This window comes from Dermochelys coriacea, chromosome 13 (genome assembly GCF_009764565.3).
Source record: "Dermochelys coriacea isolate rDerCor1 chromosome 13, rDerCor1.pri.v4, whole genome shotgun sequence".
Taxonomy (NCBI): Eukaryota; Metazoa; Chordata; order Testudines; family Dermochelyidae; genus Dermochelys; species Dermochelys coriacea.
In genome coordinates this window covers 37,297,913-37,323,867 of record NC_050080.1, presented here as the reverse complement: position 1 = coordinate 37,323,867, position 25,955 = coordinate 37,297,913, and the positions used below count along the sequence as shown (strand labels likewise).

Genomic DNA, 25,955 nt, shown 5'->3' with positions numbered 1-25,955 from the left:
CAGTTACCCCTGTGTTGAGCCCAATAATTTATAAATTTATAAATTTACCGATGAAGTGGGTATTCACCCACGAAAGCTTATGCTCCAATACGTCTGTTAGTCTATAAGGTGCCACAGGACTCTTTGCTGCTTTTACAGATCCAGACTAACACGGCCCACCCCTCTGATACTTATAAATTTATAGATTCCGGGGCCAGAAAGGACTGTTGTGATCATCTACTCTGACTTTTTGTACAGCCCAGGCCAGAGAACTTCCCCAAAATAATTCCTAGAGCAGATTGTTTTTGAAAAAACAACCAAACATGAAATCTTGATTTCAAAATTGTGATGGGGAATCCACAACAACAGTTGGCAAATTTATCCAATGGTTAGTTAATCTCACTGTTAAAAATGTATGACTTATTTCCAGTCTGAATTTGTCTAGCTTCAGCTTCCAGCCATTGGATCATGTTAGAACTTTCTCTACTAGATTGAAGAGCCAACTATTACATATTTGTTCCCTGTATAGGTACTTATAGACTATAACCTATTGTCTCCTTAAGCTTCTCTTTGTTCATCTAAATAGATTGAGCTCCTTGTTCCAAATACAGTGGAAAAATAACCTCTCCACTCTGACTCAAGCTTCCCTGTTTATGCATCCCATGATCACATTAGCTCTCTTGACCACAGCAGCATACTGGGTGCTCATGTCCCCCATCCTGTAACTAAAGCCCACATTCTTTGTTCCTAGTTGTATACGTTTTCATTTAGCTGCATTACAACACAGATTCTTTGCTGGCACCCAGTTTACCAATGATCCAGATGGCTCTGAACATATGACCTGTCCTCTTCATTATTTACCACTTTCCCAGTTTTTGTGTCATCCTCACATTTGATCAGTGATGGCTTATGTTTTCTTCCAGCTCTTTGATAAAAATGTTAAATAGCATAGGGCCAAGAAACTATTCCTTCAGGACCCCACATGCTCGATTATGTGTCCTTGTTTATACATTTTGAGACCTACCAATCACTCGGTTTTTAATCCATGTAATGTGTGCCATGTTAACTTTATATCATTCAAGTTTTTTTAATCAAAATATTGTTTAGTCAAACGCCTTACCTCACTCTAAGTCTATTCGGTCAACACTCTTACCTTTATCAACTAAACTTATAATCTCATCAAAGAAAGATAGTTAGTGCAACAGGATCTGTTTTCCATAAACCCATATTGATTGGCATTAGTTACATTGCCTTTCTTTAATATTTTGCATTTGACTAAACATAACTTGTGTTTGACTAAGTTATATCTTCCAAAAGTGCAGCCAAGATGTTAAGGGATGGAGAATCCAGCACTTTCCTGGGTCTTTTTTTTGCAATGGTTAATGTCCTTCATTGCTAGAAATTGTGCCTTATTTTTCATTTAAATTTGTCTGGCTTCAGCTTCTAACCATTAGTCTTGTTCTGTCTGTCTCCATTATATTAATGAGCCCCTTAGTAACTCTTGTTGTCTCCCCAGAAATGTACTTATACATGGTATTCAAGTCATCTCGCAGTCTTCTATTTTATTAGCTAAATAGACTAAACTCTTTAAGTCTTTCACTCCACGGCATTTTCTCCAACCTTTGAATAATTTTTTGTCACTGGTCTCAGCACCCACTCCATTTCTTTGCCATCTTTTTTAAAATGTCGATGCCAAAACTGGACACAGTGTTCCTGCTTGTGGAGGACAATGTAGTCCCTTATCTGCTCTTGCTCTGAAGTTCCGAAGAACTATTTGGTGAAGCATAGAGCAGGTTGGCATGGATTTGTTACAGTATTATAACAACACCTGGGTGAATGTATGAGAAAAGTAGCACATTTTAAATTCTCACTCATAGTTGTTTTCAACTTTTTCAGATATTTCCCTTCCCAAAGGAAATTCAGACTATGCCTCTCAATCATATGTGGTTTAAGGGGAAAAGAATCTAGCAGATTTTGAATTAGGAAGCCATGAAATGTTTGTGCCTTCATTTAAACTTGAACCCTAAGTACATAAGAATGGCCATACTGGGTCAGACCAATAGTCTATCTAGCCTGATATCCTGTCTTCTGGCAGTGGCTGATGCTAGATGCTTCTGATGAAATGAAATGAACATGGCAATTATTGAGTGAGGTATCCCCTGTCCTCTTGTCCCAGCATCTGGCAATCAGAGGCTTAGGGACAACCAGAGCATGGGGTTGTGTCCCTGACCATCTTTGCTAATAGCCATTGATGGACCTATCTTCCATTAACCTATCACATTCTTTTTTTAATCAAGTTATAGTTTTGAACTAAACATTTGAACAGTAAATGTACTTTCATGCTACAAATTTCTCAAGTAGTTTTGACAAAGCAGAGTTTAGACCTTGTGAGTGACACTTTGGAGAAGTAGTAGTCCCTCGAATGCTATCTGAGCATTCAAGTTTAATTAGGAACAATTTATAGGATTATTTTTTTTCATCATAAGAGGGTTGCTATGAATGTTTCCTATCCACCAGCTTCAGGACTGAGTGCTTGTCCACTCTCACTTCAAACTTCTTCTTTTCCATACACTTATCTAATCCCTTGACCTCTCTGAAATGAGACCGGGAACTTGCAGGCATGACCAGAGAATCATACGGGACACATGGTCAATGACAATACGTAAGATGATACTAACCACCAGAGCAGCAAAAATCACCTGTCCAGTGAATGAATGCCACTGTGACAAAAAGATATCCTGAAACGTTGCTAAGACTAGATCTTGGCGAATAACTGATTTTTTTAGTTCTCAGATATAATATTAAAAATCTCAATTTGGGTCAAAGGGCATCAAGAAATGCCAGAAAATGTTGCATTGAAAATGTCAATAGAAATTTAGTTACAAGTCAAACATAATGTGTCTTTCATTTCATTTCATTTTTAACATAAAGGAAAGGAAATGAAGGATGCCTTTCACAATACAAAAAGAAAAGGAGTACTTGTGGCACCTTAGAGACTAACAAATTTATTAGAGCATAAGCTTTCGTGAGCTACAGCTCACTTCATCGGAGCTGTAGCTCACGAAAGCTTATGCTCTAATAAATTTGTTAGTCTCTAAGGTGCCACAAGTACTCCTTTTCTTTTTGCGAATACAGACTAACACGGCTGCTACTCTGAAACCTTTCACAATACAGTTGGCAGTGATGACACTGCACTCTTTAGAGCTCTAAGCCAGGTGGTGAGGGCACTCACCTGACATGTGGGAGACCAAGGTTCAATACCCCCCTTTTTCTGATGAGGAGAAAGTATTTGAATTTGGATTGATCACAGTACAGCAAAGTGCCCTAGCCACTGGTCTATGGGGTACTCACACGTGTTGCACAGGGATGTTTCCTGTAAAATGACCAAACCAAGCCAAAAATGTAAGGCAATTTAAATTAATCCAATATAACAGAAGCTGGGAATGTGCGACAGGGGATGGATCACTTGATGATTATCTGTTCTGTTCATTCCCTCTGGAGCACCTGGCATTGGCCACTGTTAAAAGACAGGACACTTGGCTAGATAGACCTTTGGTCTGACCCAGTATGTCTGTTCTTATGTGTAATGTATATAAAGGAAAAGGGTTTGTATGTAACTTTGGCACTGTGATGTATCCAGCATCCATGCCCCCTCTGTTTGAGTCTATGCCAAATAAAAATACCTGAGTGACAAAGGCTAGAATCAAACTGAGTTCTTGGGAAGTTGAGTTGAATTAAGGCTCAGAACATAGGTGCCAATTCTGTGAGGGCTCCAGGGCAGAAGCACCTATGGAAAAACACCAGCAGCCAAGCTCCCTGCCCCTCAAACACCTCTCACCTGCTGGCGACCCCACTGATCAACTCCTCACCCCTCCTCCCCATGGCCTCCTGCCCACCATGATCATATGTTCCATGGCATGCAGGAGGCACGGAGAGGTAGGGGGAGGAGCGGAGATGGGGCATGTTTGGGGAAGGGGGTGGAAAGAGGAGGGGAAGAGGTGGGGAGGGGATGGGGGATTGGGGAAAGGGGTGGAGTGGGGGCAGGGCTTGGGCTGGAGGGGGAGATTGAGCTTCCACTGGGTAGAGAGGAAGTCGGCACCTATGGCCCAGAAGAAATCTCATCAATCTCACCTCCCCTCACTTTAGTAGAACAGCACTGAGATGAATATATAATAAAACCAGATTAAGTGTATTAACAAAGAACAGACATTTCAGGGATACTGAGATCATAGACCCAGAAAATGGTTACAAATAAAACAAAACATATAATCTTGCCTTCTCATGACTAAAATATAACTCAACAGGTAATAATGCTTGTCAAAGACATTTTTCTCACCTACAGCTGCTTCATAGTGTCACCAACCCACAAGGCTGAGGAACAGCTTTTCCTAGACACAAAGAGCGCTGACCTCTTTTCCCCCTCGGTGACAGATAACAAGATGCCCTTTTGTTTCTCCTTATATTCACCAAAGTTAATTTTCTTTGTCTCAAGAGTTAGGATGACCCCCTGGGTTCTGACTCTGGTGTGTCCTCTGGTGTTCTGGTGCCATGCGGTTTTCTCAACCTCCTGATAACTGGGGTTTACAAATGAAATGCCCATTGTTTCTGGCTCATCCTGCTTGATTTACGGTTGAGACGCAGCAAATCAACATTCCTTTGTCCAGGACAAACATGTTTACCAACTCTTCCTCCAAAACACATTTCAGGAAAATATTTCCAGCACACATTGATTATTCTTTACACATCATCCGTACATACATAATGCAATGATATTAATGGCCAACATGTTACCATCTTTCATTTGATACTTCACATGATGTTCTTTATACATAAATATTATCACATAAGAACATAAAAACGGCCATAATGGGGGAGAACAATGGTCCATCTCTAGCCCAGTATTCTGTCTTCCAACGGTGGCTGGTGCCAGATGCTTCAGAGGGAATGAACAGAACAGGATAATTATCAAGTGATCTATTCCAGTTTCTGGCAATTGGAGGCTAGAGACACAAAGAGTATGGGGTTGTGTTCCAGACCATCCTGGCTAATAGCCATTGATGGACCTATCCTCCATCAATTTAACTAATCCCAGTTATATTTTTGGCCTTCACAACATCCCCTGGCAATGAGTTCCACAGGTTGCCTGCGTTGTGCCAGGAACTACTTCCTTATGTTTGTTTTAAACTGGCTGCCTACTATTTTCATTGGGTGATCCCTGGGTCTTGTGTTATGCGAAAGGGTAATAATGACACCAAAGTGTTAGGTGTAGTGAGTATGTTAGGCCTAATATGAGTCACTGTACAGTGGGTCTTCTGCCAGTTGGCACTGAGGGGCTCTTATCACCCCAAGAATATACGTACTTGGCCAGTCTGGAGGTAAGAGAGACATGACAGAGTCGCAGGTTTCAGAGTAGCAGCCGTGTTAGTCTGTATTCGCAAAAAGAAAAGGAGTACTTGTGGCACCTTAGAGACTAACAAATTTATTAGAGCATAAGCTTTCGTGAGCTACAGCTCACTTCATCGGATGCATTTGGTGGAAAAAACAGAGGAGAGATTTATATACACACACACAGAGAACATGAAACAATGGGTTTATCATACACACTGTAAAGAGAGTGATCACTTAAGATAAGCCATCACCAACAGCAGGGGGGGGAAAGGAGGAAAACCTTTCATGGTGACAAGCAGGTAGGCTAATTCCAGCAGTTAACAAGAATATCAGAGGAACAGTGGGGGGTGGGGTGGGAGGGAGAAATACCATGGGGAAATAGTTTTACTTTGTGTAATGACTCATCCATTCCCAGTCTCTATTCAAGCCTAAGTTAATTGTATCCAGTTTGCAAATTAATTCCAATTCAGCAGTCTCTCGTTGGAGTCTGTTTTTGAAGCTTTTTTGTTGAAGTATAGCCACTCTTAGGTCTGTGATCGAGTGACCAGAGAGATTGAAGTGTTCTCCAACTGGTTTTTGAATGTTATAATTCTTGACGTCTGATTTGTGTCCATTCATTCTTTTACGTAGAGACTGTCCAGTTTGGCCAATGTACATGGCAGAGGGGCATTGCTGGCACATGATGGCATATATCACATTGGTAGATGCGCAGGTGAACGAGCCTCTGATAGTGTGGCTGATGTGATTAGGCCCTATGATGGTATCCCCTGAATAGATATGTGGACAGAGTTGGCAACGGGCTTTGTTGCAAGGATAGGTTCCTGGGTTAGTGGTTCTGTTGTGTGGTGTGTGGTTGCTGGTGAGTATTTGCTTCAGATTGGGGGGCTGTCTGTAAGCAAGGACTGGTCTGTCTCCCAAGATCTGAGAGAGCGATGGCTCGTCCTTCAGGATAGGTTGTAGATCCTTGATGATGCGTTGGAGAGGTTTTAGTTGGGGGCTGAAGGTGATGGCTAGTGGCGTTCTGTTGTTTTCTTTGTTGGGCCTGTCCTGTAGTAGGTGACTTCTGGGTACTCTTCTGGCTCTGTCAATCTGTTTCTTCACTTCAGCAGGTGGGTATTGTAGTTGTAGGAATGCATGATAGAGATCTTGTAGGTGTTTGTCTCTGTCTGAGGGGTTGGAGCAAATACGGTTATATCGTAGCGCTTGGCTGTAGACAATGGATCGAGTGGTATGATCTGGATGAAAGCTAGAGGCATGTAGGTAGGAATAGCGGTCAGTAGGTTTCCGATATAGGGTGGTGTTTATGTGACCATCGCTTATTAGCACCGTAGTGTCCAGGAAGTGGATCTCTTCTGTGGACTGGTCCAGGCTGAGGTTGATGGTAGGATGGAAATTGTTGAAATCATGGTGGAATTCCTCAAGAGCTTCTTTTCCATGGGTCCAGATGATGAAGATGTCATCAATGTAGCGCAAGTAGAGTAGGGGCATTAGGGGACGAGAGCTGAGGAAGCGTTGTTCTAAGTCAGCCATAAAAATGTTGGCATACTGTGGGGCCATGCGGGTACCCATCGCAGTGCCGCTGATTTGAAGGTATACATTGTCACCAAATGTGAAATAGTTATGGGTCAGGACAAAGTCACAAAGTTCTGCCACCAGGCTCTCTAAGGTGCCACAAGTACTCCTTTTCTTTTTGCGAATACAGACTAACACGGCTGCTACTCTGAAACCTATGATAAGAAGTGAAACCCCAGCCTAGGAGATTATTTCTGCTGTAAAATATTAGGAGTTTAGCGTACCACTGAGGATTTATAAAATTAAACTTTCAGAGTTCTGCCAGGGGTATGGATTGGTAGAGAATTTGTTGATCTCTTCTTTGAGAAGGTGGGAAACTAGAATGTGCATGATCCAAAGCAGAAGGTCAGAGATGCACCAGCGATATGGACACATCACCAGAAGGGGAAGTAGAGGACTCAGCATTTGTGCAATGAAATAGAAGCAATACATTGAAAAGTACTCTGATGTTCTTCAACTGCCAGTTCAGTTTGTTTTCTCTTCCAAAGGTAGAACCCATGGCAGACAGGGAATTAGGAAATGAAATGGCTGTCAAGGAATTCATCCTCCTGGGATTTGGAAAACACCCTGAACTGAAGAGCTTTCTCTTCCTGCTCTTTCTACTGATCTACATTGTGACCCTGGCTGGGAACATCCTCATTGCAGCATTAGTTGTGGTTGATCAGTGCCTTCACACCCCTATGTACTTCTTCCTGGGGATTTTGTCCTGCTTGGAGACCAGCTACACCTCCACCATCCTGCCCAGGGTGCTGGCCAGTCTCCTGACTGGGGACAGAATCATTTCTGCTAGTGGTTGTTTTGTACAATATTATTTCTTTGGTGGCCTGGCAGCTGCAGAATGTTACCTCTTATCTGTGATGTCTTATGATCGGTATTTAGCGATATGTAAACCACTGCATTATGGAATAGTTATGAATGGCAAGTTTTGCCTCCAGTTAGCAGCAGGGTCTTGCATCATTGCCTTTGTAGTTGCCACCATATTCATATGTTTGATGTCACAATTAACTTTTTGTGGCCCCAGTAAAATTGACCATTTCTTTTGTGACTTTACCCCAATGGTCCAACTATCCTGCAGTGATACCTACTTGATAGAACTTTTCGCTTTCTGTTTTGCTTCCATAGATATCTTTCCCCCATTTCTATTAACCCTGACATCCTATATCTGTATCATAGCCAGTATCATAAGAATCCCATCCACTACTGAGAAGCAAAGGACATTTTCCACCTGCTCCTCTCACCTGATTGTAGTTACAACCTTCTACGGGACCCTAATCATGGTATATGTCGTACCAAAAACACATACACTGAGAAACCTGAACAAAATATTCTCTGTCTTTTACACAGTTCTGACTCCAATGGTCAACCCCCTCATCTACAGCCTGAGAAACAAAGAGGTCAAGGAGGCTTTCAGGAAATCTCTCAATAGATTTGTGGCTTTTGTGAGAATTTGGTGACACTGAGCTAACTTATTTAGGTTACACTAAAACGTGACACCCTGAGCTGTGTTTTTGAACTTGAAAGGCAATCAATCAATGTCTTGTTCCCTAACATAGTCTTGGCAATTTTGGTTCACTCTTAAGAAACCACTGAAATAAGCACCATCTCTGTCTGTGGCTTTCATTTGTTCATAGATCCTTATATTTAAAAGCCGGAAGGAATCATTATGAGCATCTAATCTGACCTCCCATACAAACAAGGGCAGAGAGTCAGTGATCCCTGCATCCCAAGATCCTGGTGTGAAACTAGAGCATGGATCTGGAGCTGCTGTGTAATAATTTACTAATATTGTATGTTGGCCTGGTTACTGAGACTGTTTTCTGTATGACAATATGGGGTTAACTAAACAGGCAACTGTCTGAAAAAAAAACAGGCAGGAAGGAAAAGATAAGCCACCTTTCCACAAACCTTCAGGCACAGTGCCAAACTTATTAACTTTGATGATTTTGGCTTGCTTTCCTACTGAGCCTACAGAACTGGTTTGAGATGGCTCAAAGGCCTGTGAACACAGAAAATCGAAAGAAACCAACAAGTCCTAAGAATTCCTCTATCAATAGTGGGTATCAGAGTAGCAGCCGTGTTAGTCTGTATTCGCAAAAAAGAAAAGGAGTACTTGTGGCACCTTAGAGATGAACAAATTTATTTGAGCATAAGCTTTCGTGAGCTACAGCTCACTTCATCGGATGCATTAGTAATTTAAGGGGAATTAGAGTAATATAGACAACACCACAGTGGGGGCATCTAAAGAAGCTAGGTATTCCTAGGTCAACATCAGGCCTGGTAGGGCTTTAGAAAAGCCACAACTGCATATAGCCTAGATCCCATTGATTTACAATAGGTCTTAAGCACATATGTCACTTAAGCATTTTGAACATTTTATCCATAGTCTATATCATTATTTCCTTTGCACATTGGAATACTACATACCCCCCTTCCCAGAAGCTACCCCTTTCCCAGAAGCATATACATGTTCTGTGGGATACTTCTTTGAATGCATCTTCTTGTTGTCATCTCTTTCCCTGAAGAGAATTGGTTTGTTTTCTCCAGCTCTTGGGGATGAATAAGGTTATCTCTATATTTCTCACTACAAAACAAAGAAGACAACTGTTCTTCCCAGCTAACCACACAGAAATACCTAAATATAAAATACTTTAACAAGGACCCAGTCTACCTCCATTTGGAACAATGTTGTGCATCCAAAGCTTTGCTGGCAACAATTTCCACTGATCCTTATTTCCATCTCTCATAATTGCTCTGTTTTTCAAAACAATAATTCACGAAAGACTAGTTTGGGAGAACATGAAATATAGCGATGAAGCATGATTTTAATGCTTGGGTGGATATTTGTCTATGTTATAATGGGTGGATGGAATGAAAATGTAACAGTATGTACAATGTCACTGATATAGGCTGGATTCTGACCTTAGTTAGACTGTTAGAAACAGGAAGGAAAAGTTTTGAGTTCAGAGAGCCATATTCAAATGGAATTGAGGTCAGAATCTGATCCTAAATGAACTTGAGTTGGTGAGTTGATGAGATGGTTGATCCTTTCCCATCCCTCACCCTCTACTGTCCCTAGTGCCCATTATATGGTATAGCTAACTCTTCCCTGCCCAAACACTCTGCTGCCCCTAGTGCCCATTATACAGTACAGCCCCCCTTCCCCGCCCCGCCCTCTGCTGCCCCTAGTGCCCATTGTACAGTACAGCCCCCCTTCCCCGCCCCCACCCTCTGCTGCCCCTAGTGCCCATTATACAGTACAGCCCCCCTTCCCCGCCCCGCCCTCTGCTGCCCCTAGTGCCCATTGTACAGTACAGCCCCCCTTCCCCGCTCCCACCCTCTGCTGCCCCTAGTGCCCATTATACAGTACAGCCCCCCTTCCCCGCCCCCACCCTCTGCTGCCCCTAGTGCCCATTATACAGTACAGCCGCCCCCCCACCCCACCCTCTACTGCCCCTAGTGCCCATTGTACAGTACAGCCCCCCTTCCCCGCCCCCATCCTCCGCTGCCCCTAGTGCCCATTGTACAGTACAGCCCCCCTCCCCACCCCACCCTCTGCTGCCCCTAGTGCCCATTGTACAGTACAGCCCCCCTTCCCCACCCCACCCTCTGCTGCCCCTAGTGCCCATTATACAGTACATCCCCCCTTCCCCGCCCCCACCCTCTGCTGCCCCTAGTGCCCATTGTACAGTACAGCCCCCCTTCCCCGCCCCCACCCTCTGCTGCCCCTAGTGCCCATTATACAGTACAGCCCCCCTTCCCCGCCCCCACCCTCTGCTGCCCCTAGTGCCCATTGTACAGTACAGCCCCCCTTCCCCGCCCCCACCCTCTGCTGCCCCTAGTGCCCATTATACAGTACAGCCCCCCTCCCCACCCCACCCTCTGCTGCCCCTAGTGCCCATTGTACAGTACAGCCCCCCTTCCCCACCCCACCCTCTGCTGCCCCTAGTGCCCATTATACAGTACATCCCCCCTTCCCCGCTCCCACCCTCTGCTGCCCCTAGTGCCCATTATACAGTACAGCCCCCCTTCCCCGCCCCGCCCTCTGCTGCCCCTAGTGCCCATTGTACAGTACAGCCCCCCTTCCCCGCCCCGCCCTCTGCTGCCCCTAGTGCCCATTATACAGTACAGCCCCCCTTCCCCGCCCCCACCCTCTGCTGCCCCAGTGCCCATTATACAGTATAGCCCCCCTTCCCCGCCCCCACCCTCTGCTGCCCCTAGTGTCCATTATACAGTACAGCCGCCCCTTCCCCACCCCCACCCTCTGCTGCCCCTAGTGCCCATTATACAGTACAGCCCCCCTTCCCCGCCCCGCCCTCTGCTGCCCCTAGTGCCCATTGTACAGTACAGCCGCCCCTTCCCCACCCCCACCCTCTGCTGCCCCAGTGTCCATTATACAGTACAGCCGCCCCTTCCCCGCCCCCACCTCTGCTGCCCCTAGTGCCCATTGTACAGTACAGCCGCCCCTTCCCCACCCCACCCTCTGCTGCCCCAGTGCCCATTGTACAGTACAGCCGCCCCTTCCCCACCCCCACCCTCTGCTGCCCCTAGTGCCCATTATACAGTACAGCTGCCCCTTCCCCGCCCCCACCCTCTGCTGCCCCTAGTGCCCATTGTACAGTACAGCCCCCCTTCCCCGCCCCCACCCTCTGCTGCCCCTAGTGCCCATTGTACAGTACAGCCCCCCTTCCCTATCATTACCCTCTGTTGCTTCCTATTAACCATTCCACAATTGTAATTTAGGTGATCTCAAGCTGTCAAACTTTTTCATGCACTCAGGCAAACTTTCCATACCCCCATCAAATGTTTCACACCCCTCTTGGCATGGGCCCTGGCCAATCAGTGCTAAGGTCATGGGATAAATCCCACCCCGAGCATATGCTGGGAGGTACAGGCAGGCCTTCTGGGAGCAATTTTTCCTCTCCCCAGGCCAATCAACATTGAGATGGGTCCAGGAATCACACCCCTCAATGTATTCTGAGACCTCTCCCAAAAAGCCAGAAACCTCAGGTGTTTGTTTTTATTTCTTGCCTGAACCATCCTGAATCACTCCCCCTCACCTCCACTGAGAAGCACTGAATCAAAAACATCTGTGCAGAAAACTCCATTGCAGAACCAGGTCAATGTGACAGGAGAGTTGGGAGCACATGCTGGATGTGACAGATATGGAATTATTTGTTAATCCCATAATTTTCACTCCCATGATTTGGTCAATGGTCCAGGCTCTGTCCAGTGGGCAATAGATTCAAAGCATGTGATCTTGGTCCCATTGAAGTCAAAGCCAAGACATAACTTCACCTGTCAATTTTAACAGGAGAAAGATCCCTTACGAGGCTGTAGAATTTCACTAAGTGATTCCTATGTCAAACATCTGGGTGAGTATATCTGTGAGGAGATCTCTCATCTTGAAATAACTTTCCTACTAACAGCTAGATTCGGCTAAGGATTTGAAGCTGGTGTTTCCTGACCTCAAAGCAAGAGCTTGGTATTTAGATCAGTGGTTTTCAATCTTTTTTTTTATTTATTTACAGACCTCTACAAAAATGTGAATGGAGGTGCAACTCCTTTCGAAAATTTTAGACATAGTCTAAGATTATAGGTTTCAGAGTAGCAGCCGTGTTAGTCTGTATTCGCAAAAAGAAAAGGAGTACCCGTGGCACCTTAGAGACTAACAAATTTATTAGAGCATAAGCTTTCGTGAGCTACAGCTCAATCCGATGAAGTGAGCTGTAGCTCACGAAAGCTTATGCTCAAATAAATTTGTTAGTTTCTAAGGTGCCACAAGTCCTCCTTTTCTTTTTTGCGAATACAGACTAACACGGCTGCTACTCTGAACACTTTGCTGTTGTTTGTCTGTATAATTTCTGTCTGGTTCTGTGATTGTTTTTGTCTGCTGTATAATTAATTTTGCTGGGTGTAAACTAATTAAGATGGTGGGATATAATAGGTTACATAATCATGTTCTAATATATTAGGATTGGTCAGTTAAATTTCAGGAAAATGATTGGTTGAGGTATAGCTAAGCAGAACTCAAGTTTTACTATATAGTCTGCAGTCAGTCAGGAAGTGGGTGTGTGTGTCGGGGGGGGGAATGGGAACAGGGAATGGGGGTGGGGAAATTGGAATCATGTTTTGCTAAAGGGGGAAATGGGAACAGGGACACAGGTAAGGCTCTGTGGTGTCAGAGCTGAGAAGGGGGACACTAAGGAAGGAAACTGGAATCATGCTTGCTGGAAGTTCACCCCAATAAACACTGAATTGTTTGCACCTTTGGACTTTGGGTATTGTTGCTCTCTGTTCATGAGAGAAGGACCAGGGAAGTAAGTGGGCGAAGGAATAAGCCCCCTAACAATTTAGACCAGTCATCGGCAACCTATGGCACGCGTGCAAAGCCGGCACGCGAGCCGATTTTTAATGGCACGCTGCCGCCTGCCGGGTCCCAGCCACCAGCCCTGCTCAGCCTGCTGCCGAACCCAGGCCAGGACCCCGTCAGCAAGCAGCGAGCCATTAAAAATCCTGCCCGCCCCGGCCCGCTCTTCTCCGCCCCACTGCCGGGGCAGGGTGAAGAAGCTTGGTCCTGCCGGCTGCTGCTGCAGGGGAAGCAAGGTCCCCGCTCCCCCGCCTCTCCCCCCGCCGTGCTGGGGTCCTTCCCCTCCCCCCTCCCTGCCGCCAATCAGCTGTTGGCCCTTGCGGGGGAGGGGGAGAAGCGGAGCCGCAGCGCACTCGCTGCTCCGGGGAGGAGGCGGAGAAGAGGTGGGGACGGGGCCGTGGGGAAGGGAAGTGGAATTGGGGCATATCCCCTCCAGCCCTCTGCTGTGAGCCACTCAGGGCAAGGGGCTGGGAGCACCCCCACAACCCTAGCCCACACCCCCAGCCCTCTGCCCTGACCCCTGCATCCCCCTCACACACACCCAGCCCTCTGCCCTGATTCCTGCACCCCCACACACCCCAGCCCTCTTCCCTGATCCCTGCACCCCCTCACACACACCCAGCCCTCTGCCCTGATTCCTGCACCCCCACACACCCCAGCCCTCTTCCCTGATCCCTGCACCCCCTCACACACACCCAGCCCTCTGCCCTGACCTCTGCACCCCCCCACACACACACCCAGCCCTCTGCCCTGATTCCTGCACCCCCACACACCCCAGCCCTCTTCCCTGATCCCTGCACCCCCTCACACACACCCAGCCCTCTGCCCTGATTCCTGCACCCCCACACACCCCAGCCCTCTTCCCTGATCCCTGCACCCCCTCACACACACCCAGCCCTCTGCCCTGATTCCTGCACCCCCACACACCCCAGCCCTCTTCCCTGATCCCTGCACCCCCTCACACACACCCAGCCCTCTTCCCTGATCCCTGCACCCCCTCACACACACCCAGCCCTCTGCCCTGACCTCTGCACCCCCACACACACACCCAGCCCTCTGCCCTGATCCCTGCACCCCCTCACACACACCCAGCCCTCTGCCCTGATTCCTGCACCCCCTCACACACACCCAGCCCTCTGCCCTGATTCCTGCACCCCCACACACCCCAGCCCTCTTCCCTGATCCCTGCACCCCCTCACACACACCCAGCCCTCTTCCCTGATCCCTGCACCCCCTCACACACACCCAGCCCTCTGCCCTGACCTCTGCACCCCCACACACACACCCAGCCCTCTTCCCTGATCCCTGCACCCCCTCACACACACCCAGCCCTCTGCCCTGACCTCTGCACCCCCACACACACACCCAGCCCTCTGCCCTGATCCCTGCACCCCCACACACCCCAGCCCTCTGCCCTGACCTCTGCATCCCCCTCACACACACCCAGCCCTCTGCTCTGATCCCTGCACCCCCTCACACACACCCAGCCCTCTTCCCTGATTCCTGCACCCCCACACACCCCAGCCCTCTGCCCTGACCTCTGCACCCCCAAACACACACCCAGCCCTCTGCCCTGACCCCTGCACCCCCTCACACATACCCAGCCCTCTGCCCTGACCCCTGCACCCCCTCACACACACCCAGCCCTCTGCCCTGATCCCTGCACCCCCCACACACCCCAGCCCTCTTCCCTGATCCCTGCACCCCCCACACACCCCAGCCCTCTTCCCTGATCCCTGCACCCCCTCACACACACCCAGCCCTCTGCCCTGATTCCTGCACCCCCACACACCCCAGCCCTCTGCCCTGACCTCTGCACCCCCCTCACACACACCCAGCCCTCTGCCCTGATTCCTGCACCCCCACACACCCCAGCCCTCTGCCCTGATCCCTGCACCCCTCTCACACACACCCAGCCCTCTGCCCTGATCCCTGCACCCCCTCACACACACCCAGCCCTATGCCCTGATCCCTGCACCCCCACAAACCCCAGCCCTCTGCCCTGATCCCTGCATCCCCTCACACAGACCCAACCCTCTTCACTGTCCCTGAACCCCCAACACACCACAGCCCTCTGCCCTGACCCCAGCACCCCCCTCACACACACCCAGCCCTCTGCCCTGACCCCTGCACCCCCCACACACACCCAGCCCTCTGCCCTGATTCCTGCACCCCCACACACTCCAGCCCTCTTCCCTGATCCCTGAACCCCTGACACACCCCAGCCCTCTGCCCTGACCTCTGCACCCCCCTCACACACACACAGCCCTCTGCCCTGATCCCTGCACCCCCTCACACACACCCAGCCCTCTGCCCTGATCCCTGCACCCCCACACACCCCAGCCCTCTGCCCTGATCCCTGCACCCCCACACATCCCAGCCCTCTGCCCTGACCTCTGCACCCCCACACACACACCCAGCCCTCTGCCCTGATTCCTGCACCCCCACACACCCTAGCCCTCTTCCCTGATCCCTGCACCCCCTCACACACACCCAGCCCTCTGCTCTGATCCCTGCACCCCCTCACACACACCCAGCCCTCTTCCCTGATTCCTGCACCCCCACACACCCCAGCCCTCTGCCCTGACCTCTGCACCCCCACACACACACCCAGCCCTCTTCCCTGATCCCTGCACCCCCTCACACACACCCAGCCCTCTGCCCTGATTCCTGCACCGCCTCACACATACCCAGCCCTCTGCCCTGACCCCTGCACCCCCTCACACACACCCAGCCCTCTGCCCTGATCCCTGCACTCCCACACACCCCAGCCCTCTGCCCTGATCCCTGCACCCCCCACACACCCCAGCCCTCTTCCCTGATCCCTGCACCCCCCACACACCCAGCCCTCTGCCCTGACCTCTGCACCCCCCTCACACACACCCAGCCCTCTGCCCTGATTCCTGCACCCCCACACACCCCAGCCCTCTGCCCTGATCCCTGCACCCCCACACACCCCAGCCCTCTGCCCTGACCTCTGCACCCCCTCACACACACCCAGCCCTCTGCCCTGATCCCTGCACACCCACACACCCCAGCCCTCTGCCCTGATCCCTGCATCCCCTCACACAGACCCAACCCTCTTCACTGTCCCTGAACCCCCAACACACCACAGCCCTCTGCCCTGACCCCAGCACCCCCCTCACACACACCCAGCCCTCTGCCCTGACCCCTGCACCCCCCACACACACCCAGCCCTCTGCCCTGATTCCTGCACCCCCACACACTCCAGCCCTCTTCCCTGATCCCTGAACCCCTGACACACCCCAGCCCTCTGCCCTGACCTCTGCACCCCCCTCACACACACACAGCCCTCTGCCCTGATCCCTGCACCCCCTCACACACACCCAGCCCTCTGCCCTGATCCCTGCACCCCACACACCCCAGCCCTCTGCCCTGACCCCTGCACCCCCCACACCTGCAGCCCTCTGCCCTGATCCCTGAACCCCCGACACACCCCAGCCCTCTGCCCTGACCCCAGCACCCCCCTCACACATACCCAGCCCTCTGCCCTGATCCCTGCACCCCGTCACACAAACCCAGCCCTCTGCCCTGATCCCTGAACCCCCGACACACCCCAGCCCTCTGCCCTGACCCCTGCACCCCCCCACACACACCCAGCCCTCTGCCCTGACTCCTGCACCCCCACACATACCCAGACCCCCCACAGCCCATGTCCTGACTCTTACAACCCCCACATTCCCACCCCCACCCTAAGCACCAAATGGGAGCTCCTGCACACACCCCCACATTCCCACCTGCACCCCTCGCACCAAATGGGAGCTGCCCAGGTAAGCGCTCCACCCCCAAACCTCCTGCCCAAACCCTGAGCCCCCTCCCTCATTCTAGCTCCTGGCCAGACCCTACACCCCAAGCCAGGCTGCTCCTTCACCCCCAGCCCTGTGCTCAGTGCACTCCCACCCTCAGCTCAGTGCAGAGAGAGAGGAAGAGAATGGGCTAGAACCAAGAAGAAGGTAAGTACCCACTCTATATGGGCAGGGCTGGGATCCCAGACCGGCAGCGGGCTGAGTGGCAGCGGGCTAAGCCGCTCAACCCACTGCCAGTCTGGGTCCCAGCCACTGGCCCCGCTCGGCCCGCTGCCAGTTTGGGGTTCTGGCTGCCGGACCCTTGCCAGCTGGGGTCCTGGCCACAGGCCCCGCTCAGCCTGCTGCCAGACTAGGTGAACGGAACCCCAGGCTGGCAGTGGGCTGAGTGGGTCGGCAGTGTAAGATCAACATTTTAATTTAATTTTAAATGAAGCTTCTTAAACATTTTGAAAACCTTATTTACTTTACATACAACAATAGTTTAGTTATATAATATATAGACTTATAGAAAGAGACCTTCTAAAAAACGTTAAAATGAGTTACTGGCATGCAAAACCTTAAATTAAAGTGAATAAATGAAGACTCGGCACACCACTTCTGAAAGGTTGCTGACCCTTGATTTAGACCATCATGCCACTTGCTAAATGCTTGCTGAAGTATATGCTGGCTTGAGCTGGTGGATTGTAATGTGTAGAATAGAATGAAGATTTTATGTTTGTGTTATGTTTGTCATTTTGTTTTGCTTGTTAACCTTTGAACACTTTTGATTTCTCTGCTGCCACAAATGATGTCTGAAAATGAATGCACATAACTGCAGATATTGTGAGAGGTATATTACTTGAAAGGAAAGACAGACAGAAACAAATAAGTGATACACTTGTCTTTGTTTCATTATAATTAGTGAAAATTAGAAATATTAGTAAAAATATTAAAATGATACATAGACAAGCACCATGGACATCCATAAGGCAAATGATCTTTTCACCAAGTTATATATTTTAGCACCTTCAGCCCTAGAATGGATCTTGTCTGTTTCAGTCTTGGGCAGATTTATCTACTGAATTTCAGATCCTCCACGTGGTGGGGCTCATTATTTAGTCTCCTCTGTACTCATGAGACCCCCCACTGCTCTCCCACAAACCACCCCTTGCACTCCACAGTTGAGAAGTGAAGCAAACACCTGCCCTAAAGTCGATGTAGCTGTCTGAGAACTCAGTACATCCAAACATTCTGTTATGATGGTGCCAGATGGTTTGAGTGTTCATCAACCTAGATGCAGCCCAACCAGACTTTTTAAACCTAGGGATTAATTCTCCTTTAATGAATCCCAGCTGATGTCTTGTGATCACCATGGAGCAGCCAATCAGCTGGTTGAAAAAGCACAGCTCCATTTACTTCTATGGAGACCCTGCTGAGAATTTTGTGCAATGAATTTACTGAGAGCTTTTCTGAAGGCCTCCTTGACCTCATTGTTTTTCAGGTTGTAGATGAGAGGGTTGGCCAGAGCTAGAGGTATCCTAAATAGTGCTTCCTGGTTAATAAATCCAGACTAATTTATTTCAATGCATTAAAACATGTGAATGCAAGACACTTAGAGCAAACTTTTCTCAGGGCCTCTTTGACCTCTCTGTTTTTCAGCCTGTAGATGAGGGGGTTGGCCAGGGGAGTGAGGAGAACACTTTTTTCAGCTCTCTCAGTGTACTGTTTTTGGCGTCACATAGACTATAATTATAGTGCCATGGCGGGGTGAGAGGAGCAGGTGGAAAAGGCCTTCTACCTCCCGCTGGTGGAAGGCATCCTCAGAATGGTGACTATGATGCAAACACAGGATGTCATGGTTAAAAGAAATGGGATCAGGGTTTCCATGGAAGAAAGTTTCAGGATCACCAGGGTGGTCAGGCTGATGTCACTGCAGGAGAGTTTAATCATTGGGGTGAAATTGCAGAAGAAATGGCCAATTTCATTTGGGTCACGGAAAGTTAATTGTGATACCAAAAATGTCATTATTATACTGCCCAGAAATCCACTGATCCAAGACCCAGACACCAGCCAGAGGCAGTTCCTACCATTCATGCAGATGGCATAGTGCAGTGGTTTGCATATGGCTAGATACTGAACATAAGATGTTGCTGCTAGGAAGTAACATTCTGCACTTGCCAGGAAACCAATAAAATGAACTTGCGTAATGCAACCACTAACAGAAATGGTTCTGTCCCCAGGCAGCAGACTGGCCAACATCCTGGGCAGGATGGTGGAGGGATAGCAGGTCTCCAGGCAGGACAAGTTCCCCAGGAAGAAGTACATGGCAGTATGAAGATGCCAATCAACCATATCTAGGGCAATGATGAGGATGTTCCCAGCCATCGTCACAATGTAGACTGCTAGGAACAGGAAGAAGAGAAGAACTTGCACTTCAGGGAGATTCCCCAATTCCAGGAGGATGAATTCTCTGATGAACGTCTGATTTCCCCACTTCCTTTCCTCCATTCAATGCAGCTACCTCCATAAAGAAAAGTAATAACAATATACAAATATACCAGAATAACTAGAATCAATATACAGCCAGTTCACCTTAAAATGGCAAAGAAGCAAACTCAGTCCCCCACCCCACTCTTCCAGGAGTAAGTTAATGATCATTTAAAAATGTTGTAAGGAAACAGGAATATAACAATTGCCATACCACATCAGACAATAGTTTATTATTGTCTTGTATGTTGTTTCAATAAGTAGCCAGAAGCTGATACTATAGATGAGCATGTAAAAGAAGCAGTGAGAGGCAACAGGCATCCTTGGAAGATAAATCTTAGTGAAGAAAATAGAAAGGACAGAGCATAAACTCTGACAAGTGAAGTGTAAAAATATAATTAGGAAGGCCAAAAAAGAATTTTAAGAAGAACTAGACAAAGACTCAAAAAGTAATAGCAATTTTTTTAAAGTACATCAGAAGCAGGAAGACTGCTAATCAACCAGTGTGGCCACTGGACGATCAAGATGGTAAAGGAGCAATCAAGGAAGATAAGGCCATTGCAGAGAAAATAAATTAATTCTTTGCATTGGTCTTCATGGCTCAGAATTTGAGGGAGATTCCCAAACTTGAGCCATTCTTTTTAGGTGACAAATCTCAGGAACTGTCCCAGATTGAGGTGTAATTGGAGGAGGTTTTGGAACAAACTGATAAATTAAAGTGTAATAAGTCACCAGGATCAGATGGTATTCACCCAAGAGTTCTGAAGGAACTCAAATGTGAACTTGGAGAACTACGAACTGTGGTTTGTAACCTATCATTTAAATCAGCTTCTCTATCAAATGACTGAAGGATAACTAACGTGATGCCAATTTTTAAAAAGGGCTCCAGAGGTGATCCCAGCAATTACAGGCCAGTAAGCCTGACTTTCCAATTGGTTGAAAATATAGTAAACAAAAAAACAGAATTTTCAGACACATAGATAAACATAACTTGATGGGGAAGAGCCAGCATGGTTTTTGTAAAGGGAAATCAGGCCTCATCAATCTAATAGAATTATTTTAGGGGGTCAACAAGTATGTGGACAAGGGGGATCCAGTGGATATAGTGTACTTAGATTTTCAGAATCCTTCAACAAGGTCCCTGACCAAAGGCTCTTAAGCAAAGTAAGCTGTCATGGGATAAGAGGGAAGGTCCTCTCATGGATTGATAACTGGTTAAAAGATAGGAAACAAAGGGTAGAAATAAACGGTCAGTTTTCAAAATGGAGAGAGGGATATAATGGGGTCCTCCAGGGGTCTGTAGTGGGATCAGTCCTATTCAACATATTCATAAATGATCTGGGAAAAGGGGTAAAGAATGAGGTGGCAAAATTTTCAGCTGATACAAAACTACTCAAGATAATTAAGTCCAAAGCAGACTGTAAAGTGCTACAAAAGGATCTCACAAAACTGGGTGGCTGGGCAACAAAATGGCAGGTGAAATTCAATGTTGATAAATGCAAAGTAATATACATTGGAAAACATAATCCCGACTATACATATGAAATGATGGGGTCTAAATTAGCTGTTGCCACTCAAGAGAGAGAGCTTGGAGTCATTGTGGATAGTTCTCTGAAAACATCCACTCCATGTGCTGTGGCAGTCAAAAAGCAAACAGAATGTTGGGAATCATTAGGAAAGGGATAAATAATAAGACAGAAAATATCATATTGCCACGAAATAAATTCATGGTTTTCCCACATCTTGAATACTGTGTGCAGTATGGTCGCCTTATCTCAAAAAAGATATATTGGAATTGAAAAGGGTTCAGAAAAAGGTAACAAAAACGATTAGGAGTATGGAACAGCTTTCATATGAAGAGAGATTAATAAGATTGGGACTTTTCAACTTGAAAAAGAGATGATTAAGGGGGGATATGATAGAGATCTATAAGGTCATGACTGGTGTGGAGAAAGGAAGTGTTATTTACTCCTTCTCATAACACAAGAACGAAGGGTCACCAAATGAAATTAATAGGCAGCACGTTTTAAAAAAAACAAATAAAGTATTTATTCACACAACGGAAAGTCAATCTATGGAATTCTTTGCCAGAGGATATTGTGAAGGCCAAGATTATAACAGAGTTAAAAAAAAACTAGATAAATTCATGGAGGATAGGGTCCATCAGTGGTTATTAGCCAGGATGGACAGGGATGGTGTCTCGAGCCTGTTTGCCAGAAGCTGGGAATGGGCCACAAGAGATAGATTACTTGATTATTACCTGTTCTGTTCATTCCCTCTGGGGCACCTGGCATTGGCCACTGTCATAAGACAGGATATTTGGCTAGATGGACCTTTGGTCTGACCCAGTATTGCCGTTTTCATGTTCTTATGTAGGATCCTTAAGAGGACAATTACGAGAGATAGGTGCCCGACTCCCATTGATTTTCAATTGAGTTGGATGCCTAACTAACTTTGCCTCAAAAACCAGTTGGAGAACACTTCAATCTCTCTGGTCACTCGATTACAGACCTAAGAGTGGCTATCCTTCAACAAAAAAGCTTCAAAAACAGACTCCAACGAGAGACTGCTGAATTGGAATTAATTTGCAAACTGGATACAATTAACTTAGGCTTGAATAGAGACTGGGAATGGATGAGTCATTACACAAAGTAAAACTATTTCCCCATGGTATTTCTCCCCCCCACCCCACCCCCCATTGTTCCTCTGATATTCTTGTTAACTGCTGGAATTAGCCTACCTTGCTTGTCACCATGAGGTTTTCCTCCTTTCCCCGCCCTGCTGCTGGTGATGGCTTATCTTAAGTGATCACTCTCCTTACAGTGTGTATGATAAACCCATTGTTTCATGTTCTATGTGTGTGTATATAAATCTCTCCTCTGTTTTTTCCACCAAATGCATCCGATGAAGTGAGCTGTAGCTCACGAAAGCTTATGCTCAAATAAATTTGTTAGTCTCTAAGGTACCACAAGTACTCCTTTTCTTTTTGCGAATACAGACTAACACGGCTGCTACTCTGAAACCTAACTTTGCCTGGTCTACTTCACTGTGAGCTCTTTGGGAGATAGGCTATGTCTTAATATGTGCATGTTCTGGGTACCCATTTACAGCATTTTAGAGCTCAGCTAGCAGCAGAGTTCCACAATGGATATGGTGCTCGACCAGGAAGTCTGGTTTAGAGTCCTATTTATCCCCTCCATGGTCATGGGTTGTGTCAAGTTAGCTTTGGCCGCTTGGTTCAACTCTGACCCTCCGTTCAATGATTCAAAGTCTATATAAACATATTGTGTGGCCTATCGACTTTTTAGCTTATGCACTTTTACCATCCTGCAGCTATATCCCTTTGAAACTGAAATAGCAGTGGATGCAGAAGAGTTGATCATTTTGGAATTGCAGTATTATTGGGCAATATGAGTGTTCCTCAAACTGGCTGAAAGCTAAGTTTCCACTTAAGCGTGGAAATTTTCTGCTACAATTGTTTTCCAAGAAAATTGGATTTTCAATTAAACAAGTCCTGAGACTTACCATGAATATTTGTCTACACTAGCAGCTGGATTGATGGGCAGTGATTGATCCAGCAGGGTATAGTATAGCTACGATAAATCAACTGCTGATCACTCTAGCATTGAATGCGGTACTCTACCTCAAAGAGAAGCACAAGGGGAATCGACGGGAGCGCGTCTACTATCGACATACCGCAGTGAAGACACCACAGTGAGTAGATCTAAGTATGTCGACTTCAGCTGTGGAATTCATGTAGCTGAAGTTGCATAACTTAGATCAATACCCCCCGACCCGTAGTGAAGACCAGCCCTCAGGGCAGATCGACAATGGGGGAAAAGTCGATCCAAGCTACGCAATTTGAGTTATGTTAGTAGCGTAACTCAAGTTGACATAGCTTGATCTACATACCAGGGGGTCCACACTGCACTGGATCAATGGGAGAAACTCTCCAATCAACTCCCCTTACTCACCTCGTTCCGGTGGAGTACTGGAATCGAAGTCTGAGCGATCGGTGGTTGATTTAGCGGGTCTTCACTAGACCCATTAAATATACTTCCAGTGGATTGATCACCACAGCGTTGATCCCAGCTGTAGTGGAGACAAGCCCCCAGCTATCGTCATCATCAGCACTAGCATCTCTCTTTCTCTTGAAAAGACAAAACTGTTTTTTGTTTGTTTGTTTTGTGGAGGATTTCAGCTGAAAATGTTCAGTTTACAGCAGTTTTAGTTGAAAATGTTCGGTTCTTTGTTGTCAATCCAAAATATATGGGGATTTTTGGGGAATTCTCATAACAGTCATTTTTTTCTGCTAAAAAAAGTAATCTGCCAGGCTGTAGAGATGCTGATTGAATAGATAGCAAATGTTCCAATTGTAAATCATAATTATATGCTTGAATTTGCCTTGTATATTTATACCCTAACATATTTAATTTAAATGGCAACCTTACTGTTTTGGTCTCTGGAATTTTTCCCAGCTTGTGATGCATTTGGTCCTCCAGTGCTAGGAATTATCTATCTATCTATCTATCTGAATGGCAACATACAAAACCCAGTAGGAGAATACTTCAATCTCCCTGGAAATTCTATAACAGATTTAAAAGTAGCCATACTTCAACAAAAAAACTTTTAAAAAAAACATCCGTCAAAGAGAAACTGCAGAGGTCCAATTCATTTGTAAATTTAACACCATTAATTTGGGCTTGAATAGGGACTGTGAGTGGCTAGCTTACTACAAAAGCAACTTTCCCTCTCTTGGTATTGATACCTCCTCATCAGTTATTCGGAGTCGACCACATCCACCCTGATTGAATTGGCCCTATCAACACCGGTCCTCCACTTGTAAAGTAACTCCTTTCTCTTCATGTGTTAGTATATTTATGCCTGCATCTGTAATTTTCACTCCATGCATCTGAAGAAGTGGGTTTTTTACCCATGAAAGCTTATGCCCAAATAAATCTGTTTATCTTTAAGGTGCCACCGGACTCCTTGTCATTTTTGTGGATACAGACTAACATGGCTACCCCATCTATCTAATCTATCTATCACTGTATTAGGTCCGTTAGCCTAGACAGCCACACTGTATTGCTTATGTTGGGTGGAACTGGCTGAGTGGGACTGGAAAGGGAGATGGGGGTGGCGGGGTGCACAAGTTACCAGAAAAAATTACCAGAAGCCTAATTTTCACTAGCATTCAGGTCCATAGAATGCCCATTTGGTGATCCAGGTAAAGGATGCTCTCTGTTTCTCTAAACCTCCAACCCCCAAGAACACCACAGCCCCTTATCCATCCCTCTAAACCCTAACCACAAGGTCACTGTCACACCCACCCCTGTCTCCAGAGCTTCTGTAATCACATTGATTGAGATATTAATGGAAATTTTTAAAGCAGATTACAAATTTTCATCTGGAACATTTTTCTGAGAGAAAATATCCTTAACTGAAATAAAAAGAATAATAATAAAGATAAAAATAATTTATATAAAATAAAAATGTATAATAATGTGTATGTATATATGATACAATAAACCAAAAGTATATGAAACAAAAATACTAAAATAAATAAAAATAAAAGAACACAAACAAAAATAACTTAAACATAGAAAAATACCTAATAATTTTTAAAAAGTAACAAAAGTTTAAAAGTGTGAGACACTTTGAATGGACAGATCACTACAGCTCTGTCACTATTCAGAGTTAGGTGGTAATATATTGGTGTGTATGTATTTGCTTGCATTAATCTGTAAGTAACTCTCTTTTTCCTAGTTAATAAACCTTTACATAGTTGAGGTTTGCGGGTAGGTTGTGGCTAGGGTGACCAGATGTCCCGATTTTATAGGGACAGTCCTGATTTTTGGATCTTTTTCTTATATAGGATCCTATTACCCTCACCCTCTGTCCCGATTTTTCACACTTGCTGTCTGGTCACCCTAGTTGTGGTGGCTGAGAAACACAGGAGAGAATTGCTCCAAGTAGCTCATGGGGGAGGAAAATGTAGTGACTGGTGCCTTATCAAGAACAGGATGACCTGAGGCATGCCTTGACCTGAGGCATGTTCAGGAGCACTGACAACAGCCCTTCCTGCACCAGTTTTGCATTGGAGGTGGGACGGTGGTTAGCCAAATGCCAGCTCTGGCCAAGGCCTAAGTATCAGCTGAGAACTGACAAACTCAGAGGTGGAAGCCAGACCCGCTCACTTGTGTGTTAGTATTGTTCTGAGTGGCAAGATAGACTGGAGCATCTAAGGGAACTGCCTGTGACTCCATTAAAACACTGTTGTAGTATTTTGGGAGTTCACATCTGTTACTGGGTTGGTGAAATCTAGTTATAGAGCATACCACCTGTCTGGGGTGGTT

At 46.7% G+C, this 25,955-nt stretch overlaps 1 protein-coding gene across 1 annotated transcript in view; it reads right to left on the bottom strand.

Moving 5' to 3' along the window:
* Positions 1-25,955, bottom strand: part of LOC119841806 (mast cell protease 3-like) — a 500,929-nt gene that overhangs the window by 411,296 nt on the left and 63,678 nt on the right.